Source organism: Oncorhynchus kisutch, linkage group LG26 (genome assembly GCF_002021735.2).
Source record: "Oncorhynchus kisutch isolate 150728-3 linkage group LG26, Okis_V2, whole genome shotgun sequence".
NCBI lineage: Eukaryota > Metazoa > Chordata > Actinopteri > Salmoniformes > Salmonidae > Oncorhynchus > Oncorhynchus kisutch.
In genome coordinates, this window is record NC_034199.2 from 1,577,853 (window position 1) to 1,590,409 (window position 12,557).

The window sequence follows — 12,557 nt, forward strand, 5'->3', positions numbered from 1 at the left end:
GTTGTCCTTAAGCCATTTTGTGTCCCACATATCCCAGAGAGGTTAAGCCATTTTGCCACAACTTTGGAAGTATCCTTGAAGTCATTGTCCATTTGGAAGACCCATTTGCGACCATGCTTTAACTTCCTGACTGATGTCTTGAGATGTTGCTTCAACATATCCACATAATTTCCCTACCTCATGATGCCATCTCTTTTGTGAAGTGCACCAGTCCCTCCTGCAGCTAAGCACCACCACAGCATGATACTGCCACCCCAGTGCTTCATAGTTGGGATGGTGTTCTTCGGCTTGCAAGCCTTCCCCTTTTTCCTCCAAACATAACAATGGTCATCATGGCCAAACAGTTCTATTTTTGTTTCATCAAACCAGAGGACATTTCTCCAAAAAGTTGCAAACCCTAGCTTTTTTATTGCGGTTTTGGAGCAGTGGCTTCTTCCTTGCTGAGTGTCTTTACAGGATTCGTTACAGGATTTGTTTTACTGTGGATATAGATACTTTTGTGCCTGCTTCCTCCAGCATCTTCACAAGGCCCTTTGCTGTTGTTCTGGGATTGATTTGCACTTTTCACACCAAAGTACGTTCATCTCTAGGAGACACGAGTCTCCTTCCTAAGCGGTATGACAGCTGTGTGGTCCCATGGTGTTTATATTTGGGTACTATTGTTTGTACAGATGAAAGTGGTACCTTCAGGCGTTTGGAAATTGCTCCTAACCGACTTGCCAAGACTATAGTTTGTTAACAACAAATTTGTGGAGTGGTTGAAAAACGACTCCAACCTACTGTAAGTGTATGTAAACTTCCGACTTCAACTGTAAATATTAGCTACAGACCATTTCCTTTATAAACTGTTTCCTTCATACAATTGTATCCGGATTTAGATACAGGGTATTTAAATAAATAATGCTCTCATAGATTTTGTTTCGCCCCTGGCCCTTTACGTAGGTGAAATTTGTTGATGAGCCTTTGTTCTTTCTGTATAACACTGTTTCCATTGCAAAATATATTGCAAAATCCTAAATTAGCTGTGTGACCATAGTACCCTCCAAGTTCACCATTAATCTCGGGGCCCTGGGTCTGGACCCCAACCTGTGCAACTGGGTCCTGGACTTGGAGAAGGTATGAAACAACAGCTCCACTTCGCTGATCCTCAACACAGGGGCCCCACAAGGGTGCGTGCTCAGCCCCCTCATGTACTCCCTGTTCACCTATGACTGTGTGGCCACACACACCTCCAACTCAATCATCAAGTTTGCAGACGACACAACAGTAGTAGGTCTGACTACCAACAGTGACAAGACAGCCTACAGGGAGGAGGTGAGAGCCCTGTCAGATTGGTGCCAGGAAAATAACCTCTCCCTCAATGTCAACAAAACAAAGGAGCTGATTGTGGACTTCAGGAAACAGCAAAGGCAGCACGTGTCTATCCACATCGACGGAACCGCAGTGGAGAAGGTGGAAGCTTCAAAGTTCCTCGGCGTTCACATCACTGACAAACTGAAATGGTCCACCCACACAGACAGTGTGGTGAAGAAGGTGCAACAGTGCCTCTTCAACCTCAGGAGGCTGAAGAAATGTGGCTTGGCCCCTAAGACCCTCACAAACTTTTACAGATGCACAATCAAGAGCATCCTGTCAGGCTGTATCGCCGCCTGGTACGGCAACTGCACCGACCACAACCGCAGGGCTCTCCAGAGGGTGGTGTTGTCTGCCCAGCACATCACCGGGGGCACACTGCCTGCCCTCCAGGACACCTACAGCACCCGATGTCATAGGAAGGCCAAAAAGATAATCAAGGACATCAACCACCCGAGCCATGGCCTGTTCACCCCGCTATCATCCAGAAGGTGAGGTCAGTACAGGTACATCAAAGCTGGGACATAAGAGACTGAAAAACAGCTTCTATCTCAAGGCCATCAGACTGTTAACCTCTTACGGCTGAAATCGCGCTAACGGGATCGATATAACAACAGCCAGTGAAAGTGCAGGGCACCAAATTCAAACAACATCATTCTCATAATTAAAATTCCTCAAATTTACAAGTATTTTACACCATTTTAAAGATAAACTTGTTGTTAATCCCACCACAGTGTCCTATTTCAAAAAGGCTTTACAGCGAAAGCACACCAAACAATTATGTTAGGTCAGCACCTAGTCACAGAAAAACACAGCCATTTTTCCAGCCAGAGAGGAATCACAAAAAGCAGAAATAGAGATAGAATGAATCACTAACCTTTGATGATCTTCATCAGATGACACTCATAGGACTTCATATTTATATCCAAAAATCTCAGTTTACATTGGCGCTTAATGTTCAGTAATGTTTTGCTTCCAAAATATCCAGTGATTTTGCAGAGGGCCACATCAATTTACAGTATACTCATAATAAACATTGATAAAAGATACAAGATTATACATGGAATTATTGATCGACTTCTCCCTAATGCAACCGCTGTGTCAGATTTCAAAAAAACTTTACGGAAAAAGCACACCATGCAATAATCTGAGTACAGCTCTCAGACACAAAAACAAGCCATACAGAAGTCAGAAATAGTATTATACATTTTCACCTACATTTTCACCTACCTTTGATGATCTTCATCAGAATGCACTCGCAATCCCAGTTCCACAATAAATGTTTGTTTTGTTCGATAAAGTCCATCATTTATGTCCAAATACCTCCTTTTTGTTCGCCCGTTTAGTTCACAAATCCAAATCCATGAGTCGCGATCACTAGGTCCAGACGAAAAGTCAAAAAGTTCCGTTACAGTCCGTAGAAACATGTCAAACGATGTATAGAATCAATCTTTAGGATGTTTTTAACATAAATATTCAATAATGTTCCAACCGGAGAATTCCTTTGTCTTTAGAAATGCAATGGAACGCAGGTCGCTCTCACGGGCGCGCGTGTGATCAGCTCAGTCAGACCTCAGTCAGACCTCTGGTTGAAACAGCTCCCATTCCCCCTCCTTCACAGTAGAAGCCTCAAACAAGGTTCTAAAGACTGTTTACATCTTGTGGAAGCCTTGGGAAGTGCAATCGGACCAAATTTACACTGTATCTTGAATAGGCAAATATTTCTTCCTGGTTGGATTTTGTCTCAGATTTCTGCCTACCATATGAGTTATGTTATACTCACAGACATCATTCAAACAGTTTTAGAAACTTCAGAGTGTTTCCTTTCCAATACTACTAATATGCATATATCAGCATCTAGGACAGAGTAGCAGGCAATTTACTTTGGGCACCTTATTCATCCAAGCTACTCAATACTGCCCCCAAGCCATAAGAAGTTAAATTGCCATCACTTGCCGGCTACCACCCAGTTACTCAACCCTGCACCTTAGAGGCTGCTGCTTTCTATACATAGAGATGTAATCACTGGCCACACTAATCATTTGAATAATGTTGAAATACATCTGTACTCATCTTATATGTATATACTGTATTCTATTCTTCTGTAGTTTAGTCAATGCCATCCCAAAATTGCTCGTCCTAATATTGATTTATTTCTTAATTCCATCATTTTACTTTCAGATTTGTGTATTGTTGTGATACTACTGCACTGTTCGAGCTAGGAACAACATTTGATTTGATTTGATAAAATAAGTGTTTCTCTTACAAAGAACAGAGACTGACCAAAAAGCCCTATGATTAATACATATTTTTACTAATTACATTTCACTCACCCGAAAACAGTTCCAGTGCCGCTTTGTTCAGTCATTAAAAATGACATATAAATTAATAAGTGAAGGTCAGTCAATACAGAAAATGTGCAGTGCAAAAACCATCAGGCGCTATGATGAAACTGGCTCTCATAAGGACGCCCAGAGGAATGGAAGACCCAGAGTTACCTCAAATAAATTCCTCACAGAGTAAAACATTCACATCTCAATATCAACTGTTCAGAGGAGACTGAATCAGGCCTACTAATGGACACCAATAAGAAGAAGAGACTTGCTTGGGCCAAGAAACACGTTCAATGGACATTAGAACGATGCAAATCTGTCCTTTGGTCTGGAGACCAAATTTGAGATTTTTGGTTCCAACCGCTGTGTCTTTGTGAGACGTGGTGTGGGTGAACAGATGATCTCTGTATGTGTATTTCCCACTGTAAAGCATGGAAGAGGAGGTGTGATGGTGTGGGGTTCTTTGCTGGTGACACTGTCTGTGATTTAGTTAGAATTCAATGCACACTTAACCAACATGGGTACCACAGCATTCTGCAGCGATACGCCATCCCCTCTGGTTTGAGCTTAGTGGGACTATAATTTGTTTTTCAACAGGACAATGACCCACCACACCTCCAAGCTGTGTAAGGGCTATTTGACCATGAAGGAGAGTGATGGAGGGCTGCATCAGATGCCCTGGCCTCCACAATCCTCTGACCTCAACCAAATTGAGATGGTTTAGGATGAGTCAGACTGTAGAGGTGAAGGAAAAGCAGCAACAAGTGCTCAGCATATGTGGGAACTCTTTCAAGACTATTGGAAAAGCATTCCAGGTGAAGCTGGTTGAGAGAATGCCAGGAGTGTGCAAAGCTGTCATCAAGGCAAATGGTGGCTATTTGAAGAATCTTAAATATAAAATATATTTTGATTTGTTTAACACTTTTTTTTTTTACTAAATGATTTAATGTGTTATTTCATAGTTTTGATGTCTTCACTCTTATTCTACAATGTAGAACAAAAAAAAGAAAAACTGAAAAAGAAAAACTGTTGAATGAGTAGGTTTTCTAAAACTTTTGACCAGGGTGTATGTGTGTGGAGAGTGATTGTGCTGGCATGTGTGTGTATGCAAGTGTGTAACTGGCCAAGATAAAGGAAAGCAATGCGACGCAGTGCGACACAAACAACAACACAGAGTTACACTTGGAATAAACAAACATACAGTCAATAACACAATAGGAAAAAAGTCTATATACAGTGTGTGAAAATGAGGTAAGATAAGGGAGGTTAGGCAATAAATAAACCATAGTGGTGAAATAATTACAATTTAGCATTACACTGGAGTGATAGATGTGCAGAAGATGAATGTGCAAGTGGAGATACTGGGGTGCAAAGGAGAAAAAAAGGTAATTGGATGGGTTATTTACAGATGGGCTATGTATACATAGAAAAGAGTCGGCCCGAGAATTGAACCCTGTGGCACCCCCATAGAGACTGCCAGAGGTCCGGAAAACAGGCCCTCCGATTTGACACACTGAACTCTGTCTGAGAAGTAGTTGGTTAACCAGGCGAGGCAGTCATTTGAGAAACCAAGGCTGTTGAGTCTGTCGATAAGAATGTGGTGATTGACAGAGTCGAAAGCCTTGGCCAGGTCTATGAATACAGCTGCACAATATTGTCTCTTATCGATGTAGGTTATGATATTGTTTAGGACCTTGAGCGTGGCTGAGGTACACCCATGACCAGCTCTGAAACCAGATTGCATAGTGGAGAAGGTACGGTGGGATCCGAAATGGTCGGTGATCTGTTTGTTAACTTAGCTTTCGAAGACCTTAGAAAGGCAGGGTAGGATAGATATAGGTCTGTAGCAGTTTGGGTCTCGAGTGTCTCCCCCTTTGAAGAGGGGGATGACCGTGGCAGCTTTCCAATCTTTGGGGATCTCAGAAGATACGAAAGAGAGGTTGAACAGGCTGGTAATGGGGGAATATATTTCCATGTGGGCATGTCTCTGTGTAGTACTGTGCATTTTCCAGAGTCCGTTCTGGACTTGGGGAATGTAAAGAGACCACTGGTGGCATGTCTTGTGGGGTATGGATAGTTGTCTGAGCTGTGTGCTAGTAGTTTAAACAGACTGCTCGGTGCTTTGACCATATCAATACCTCTCACAAAGACGAGTAGTGATGCAGTATTTTGAGCCAGGAGAGATTGACATGATTGCATGTCATTGCTATTAGCTCTCTGTGGAGCAGGCGAGGTCATGAGATCAATGCTCTGGTACAAGCCTGGAAAGCCAACAGTGTTACAGACCTGGTCATTGTTCATGAAACCAGAGGACAGCCAGATGGCCTGGTGGTGTGCCACCTACCTTTTGGACCAGCTACATACTTCAACCTTTGCAATGTGGTAATGAGACATGATGTGCCGGACATTGAAACCATGTCTGAGGCCTACCCCAACCTCATCTTTCACAACTTCTCCTCACGACTTGGCCAGAGGGTTTCCAATATCCTCAAGTATTTGTTCCTGCGTCAAAGGGCTAGCCGTGCTGCTCTGTTGTCGGCCAACTGTAATTTTCCTATGTCCCTCTTTGTGGCACTTGACCGTATGACTGGGCAGTATAGGGCCTATAGGACTTGTTTGTTTATAGCAATGTAAAGAAAGCAGACCAACGCTTTATCACAGAATGACCTCTCCCCCCGTCTTAGCTACCGTTGCATGTATATGTTTTGACCATGGCAGTTTGCAATCCAGGGAGTTTACACCTAGCAGTTTAATCACCTGTACTTGCTCAATTTCCACATTATTCAAAAACATGCATCCTGTTTGCAAGTCCCATAATAAGTTGTTTTGACTGACTCTTTGTGCAGTAGTAGTGTTTAAAATGCTTTTAAAATTACTATCGCATCTCTGTACCCAACACATACAATTATCTGGAAGGTCCAGATAATTGTACCCATAAAGTACCCAATTGTCTTACTTGAGTAAAAGTAAAGATTCATTCATAGAAAATGACTCAAGTAAAAGTGAAAAAAAGTGAAACTTGAGTAAAAGTCTAAAAATATTTGGTTTTAAATATAGTTAAGTACCAAAAGTTAAAGTATAAATAATTGTAAATGTCTTATATTAAGCAAACCAGACAGCAATATTTTCTTGCCTTTTTAATGTACGGATAGCCAGGGGCACAGTTCAACACTCAGACAAAATTCACAAACTAAGTGTTTAGTGAGTCTACCAGATCAGGTGCAGTAGGGATGACCAGGGTTGTTCTAGACAATTTTCCTGTTCTGCTCAGCATTCAAAATGTAACGAGTACTTTTGGGTGTCAGGGAAAACGTAAGGAGTAAAAAGTACATTATTTTCTTTAGGAATGTAGTAAAAGTTATAATAATAGTTATCATATTAATAGTAAAGTAAAGTACAGATACCCCTTAAGTAATACTTAAGTATTTTTACTTAAGTACTTTACCCCACTGGTAAGGTCCCTTAGTCAAGTAGTGAATTTCAAACACAGATTCAACCACAAAGACCAGGGAGGTTTTCCAATGCCTCACAAAGAAAGGCACCTATTGGTAGATGGGTCAAAACAAAAGCATGCACTGAATATCCCTTTGAGCATGGTGAAGTTATTCATCACACTTTGGGTGGTGTATCAGTACACCCAGTCACTACAAAGATACAGGAGTCCTTCCTAACTCAGTTACCGGAGAGGAAGGAAACCGCTCAGGGAATTCACCATGAGGCCAATGGTGACTTGAAAACAGTTACAAAGTTTAATGGCTGTGATAGGAGAAACATGAGGATGGATCAACAACATTGTAGTTACTCCACAATACTAACCTAAATGACAACGTGAAAAAAAGGAAGCCTGTACAGAATCAAAATACACTTTGCCATTATGGCGTGTTGTGTGTATCAATATAATCCATTTACAATTCAAGCTCTAACACACTCCTTCCGTGGCCTCCTACTGCTCTTAAACGCTAGTAAAACCAAATGCATGCTTTTCAACCGTTCGCTGCCTGCACCCACACGCCCGACTAGCATCACCTCCCTGGATGGTTTCGACCTAGAATATGTGGACATCTATAAGTACCTAGGTGTCTGGCTAGACTGTAAACTCTCCTTCCAGACTCATATCAAACATCTCCAATCCAAAATCAAATCTAGGGTCGGTTTTCTATTTCGCAACAAAGCCTCCTTCACTCACGCCGCCAAACTTACCCTAGTAAAACTGACTATCCTACCGATCCTTGACTTCGGCGATGTCATCTACAAAATAGCTTCCAATACTCTACTCAGCAAACTAGATGCAGTTTACTAAAGCACCTTATACCACCCACCACTGCGACCTGTATGCTCTAGTCGGCTGGCCCTCGCTACATATTCGTCGCCAGACCCACTGGCTCCAGGTCATCTACAAGTCCATGCTAGGTAAAGCTCCGCCTTATCTCAGTTCACTGGTCACGATGGCAACACCCACCCGTAGCACGCGCTCCAGCAGGTGTATCTCACTGATCATCCCTAAAGCCAACACCTCATTTGGCCGCCTTTCCTTCCAGTTCTCTGCTGCCCGTGACTGGAACGAATTGCAAAAATCGCTGAAGTTGGAGACTTTTATTTCCCTCACCAACTTTAAACATCTGCTATCTGAGCAGCTTACCAATCGCTGCAGCTGTACATAGTCCATCTGTAAATAACCCACCCAATTCACCTACCTCATCCCCATACTGTTTTTATTTATTTACTTTTCTGCTCTTTTGCACACCAGTATGTCTACCTGCACATGACCATCTGATCATTCATCACTCCAGTGTTAATCTGCTAAATTGTAATTATTCGCTCCTATGGCCTACCTCCTCATGCCTTTTGCACACACTATATATAGACTCCTTTTTTTCTACTGTGTTATTGACTTGTTTATTGTTTACTCCATGTGTAACTCTGTGTTGTTGTCTGTTCACACTGCTATGTTTTATCTTGGACAGGTCGAAGTTGTAAATGAGAACTTGTTCTCAACTAGCCTACCTGGTTAAATAAAGGTGAAAAAAAAAAAAAAAAAAGTGGAATAAGTGATAAGGGATATGAATACTTTCTGAAGGCACTGTACACACACACACACACACACAAACACACACTTCCACGCACATACAACAACCCCCCGCCCATAAACAGAAATAATGGCATGCCATTGCATATATGTTTTCCTGAATTCATCTGTTCCTATCAAAGCACACAGTGACGTCAATACAGTGTTAGTTGGGAGAGAGAGAGCCAGCAACACGTTCATAGCAATCACATGTACAAAACAACATCTCGTCTACATGTTAACCTGCTGCAAAGCTATTTCACGTCATAAGATGTCATGTTTACCAGCCAGTGGGGGAACAGGCTGTGTAGAGTTACATAGTAACGTTGTGATGTTGTCAGCAGCATGAACATCTATTTCACGTCATAAGATGTCATGTTTACCAGCCAGTGGGGGAACAGGATGTGTAGAGTTACATAGTAACGTTGTGATGTTGTCAGCAGCATGAACATCTATTTCACGTCATAAGATGTCATGTTTACCAGCCAGTGGGGGAACAGGCTGTGTAGAGTTACATAGTAACGTTGTGATGTTGTCAGCAGCATGAACATCTATTTCACGTCATAAGATGTCATGTTTACCAGCCAGTGGGGGAACAGGATGTGTAGAGTTACATAGTAACGTTGTGATGTTGTCAGCAGCATGAACATCTATTTCACGTCATAAGATGTCATGTTTACCAGCCAGTGGGGGAACAGGATGTGTAGAGTTACATAGTAACGTTGTGATGTTGTCAGCAGCATGAACATCTATTTCACGTCATAAGATGTCATGTTTACCAGCCAGTGGGGGAACAGGATGTGTAGAGTTACATAGTAACGTTGTGATGTTGTCAGCAGCATGAACATCTATTTCACGTCATAAGATGTCATGTTTACCAGCCAGTGGGGGAACAGGCTGCGTAGAGTTACATAGTAACGTTGTGATGTTGTCAGCAGCATGAACATCTATTTCACGTCATAAGATGTCATGTTTACCAGCCAGTGGGGGAACAGGATGTGTAGAGTTACATAGTAACGTTGTGATGTTGTCAGCAGCATGAACATCTATTTCACGTCATAAGATGTCATGTTTACCAGCCAGTGGGGGAACAGGATGTGTAGAGTTACATAGTAACGTTGTGATGTTGTCAGCAGCATGAACATCTATTTCACGTCATAAGATGTCATGTTTACCAGCCAGTGGGGGAACAGGATGTGTAGAGTTACATAGTAACGTTGTGATGTTGTCAGCAGCATGAACATCTATTTCACGTCATAAGATGTCATGTTTACCAGCCAGTGGGGGAACAGGATGTGTAGAGTTACATAGTAACGTTGTGATGTTGTCAGCAGCATGAACATCTATTTCACGTCATAAGATGTCATGTTTACCAGCCAGTGGGGGAACAGGATGTGTAGAGTTACATAGTAACGTTGTGATGTTGTCAGCAGCATGAACATCTATTTCACGTCATAAGATGTCATGTTTACCAGCCAGTGGGGGAACAGGCTGTGTAGAGTTACATAGTAACGTTGTGATGTTGTCAGCAGCATGAACATCTATTTCACGTCATAAGATGTCATGTTTACCAGCCCGTGGGGGAACAGGATGTGTAGAGTTACATAGTAACGTTGTGATGTTGTCAGCAGCATGAACATCTATTTCACGTCATAAGATGTCATGTTTACCAGCCAGTGGGGGAACAGGATGTGTAGAGTTACATAGTAACGTTGTGATGTTGTCAGCAGCATGAACATCTATTTCACGTCATAAGATGTCATGTTTACCAGCCAGTGGGGGAACAGGATGTGTAGAGTTACATAGTAACGTTGTGATGTTGTCAGCAGCATGAACATCTATTTCACGTCATAAGATGTCATGTTTACCAGCCAGTGGGGGAACAGGCTGTGTAGAGTTACATAGTAACGTTGTGATGTTGTCAGCAGCATGAACATCTATTTCACGTCATAAGATGTCATGTTTACCAGCCAGTGGGGGAACAGGATGTGTAGAGTTACATAGTAACGTTGTGATGTTGTCAGCAGCATGAACATCTATTTCACGTCATAAGATGTCATGTTTACCAGCCAGTGGGGGAACAGGATGTGTAGAGTTACATAGTAACGTTGTGATGTTGTCAGCAGCATGAACATCTATTTCACGTCATAAGATGTCATGTTTACCAGCCAGTGGGGGAACAGGATGTGTAGAGTTACATAGTAACGTTGTGATGTTGTCAGCAGCATGAACATCTATTTCACGTCATAAGATGTCATGTTTACCAGCCAGTGGGGGAACAGGATGTGTAGAGTTACATAGTAACGTTGTGATGTTGTCAGCAGCATGAACATCTATTTCACGTCATAAGATGTCATGTTTACCAGCCAGTGGGGGAACAGGCTGTGTAGAGTTACATAGTAACGTTGTGATGTTGTCAGCAGCATGAACATCTATTTCACGTCATAAGATGTCATGTTTACCAGCCAGTGGGGGAACAGGATGTGTAGAGTTACATAGTAACGTTGTGATGTTGTCAGCAGCATGAACATCTATTTCACGTCATAAGATGTCATGTTTACCAGCCAGTGGGGGAACAGGATGTGTAGAGTTACATAGTAACGTTGTGATGTTGTCAGCAGCATGAACATCTATTTCACGTCATAAGATGTCATGTTTACCAGCCAGTGGGGGAACAGGCTGTGTAGAGTTATATAGTAACGTTGTGATGTTGTCAGCAGCATGAACATCTATTTCACGTCATAAGATGTCATGTTTACCAGCCAGTGGGGGAACAGGCTGTGTAGAGTTATATAGTAACGTTGTGATGTTGTCAGCAGCATGAAAAGCTCCTCTCATAGAACATGGGACTGGTATTTTGTGTTTCGGGATATTTGTCATGTTTGTGATCCATGCTACGCCAACATGTTTTCTGTTCAAGTATTTATCTTACAGTATATAATACGTTTGTAATTAAACATATATATACACTACTGTTCAAAAGTTTGTGGTCACTTAGAAATGTCCTTGTGTTTGAAAGAAAAGCACATTTTTTGCCCATTAAAATAACATCAAATTGATCAGAAATACAGTGTAGACATTGTTCATGTTGTAAATGACTATTGTAGTTGGAAACAGCAGATTTCTTTATGGAATATCTCCATAGATGTACAGAGGCCCATTATCAGCATCCATCACTCCTGTGTTCCAATGGCACGTTGTGTTAGCTAATCCAAGTTTATCATTTTAAAATGCTAATTGATCATTAGAAAACCCTTTTGCAATTATGTTAGCACAGCTGAAAACTGTTATCCTGATTAAAGAATCAATAAAACTGGCCTTCTTTATACTAGTTGAGTATCTGAAGCATCAGCATTTGTGGCTTTCAGCTACAATAGTCATTTACAACATTAACAATGTCTACACTGTATTTCTGATCAATTTGATGTTGTTTTAATGGACAACAAATGCGCTTTTCTTTCAAAAACAAGGACATTTCTAAGTGTGTAGTTGTATTCTTGATGTATATACTGTACATATTCAGTATGTAATATGCTGTATGTATGCATGAATTCTTATCTCTTATCTCTTTGACGTTCCGACAACACATATAGAAGGTCTTCAGGTTATATTTTTATGATGCCCTTTCTTTTGATGCGTACATATTTTGTGATACTGTAGGATACAGACAGAAGAGTAACAAGAAGTGTGTGACAGCATGGCAGTGGGACTGGGGTACACAGGTGTATATGGGCTGTAGGAAGATGCTCTAACCTCTAGACCAGGAATAGGCAACTAGATTCAGCCATGGTCCAAGTGGATGGTCG

The 12,557-nt window shown here is 41.7% G+C and overlaps 1 protein-coding gene across 2 annotated transcripts in view; it reads left to right on the forward strand.

The window, feature by feature from the left end:
• dachd (dachshund d) overlaps positions 1-12,557 on the forward strand; it is a 303,675-nt gene that overhangs the window by 160,509 nt on the left and 130,609 nt on the right. The gene's annotated exons all lie outside the window — the stretch shown is intronic.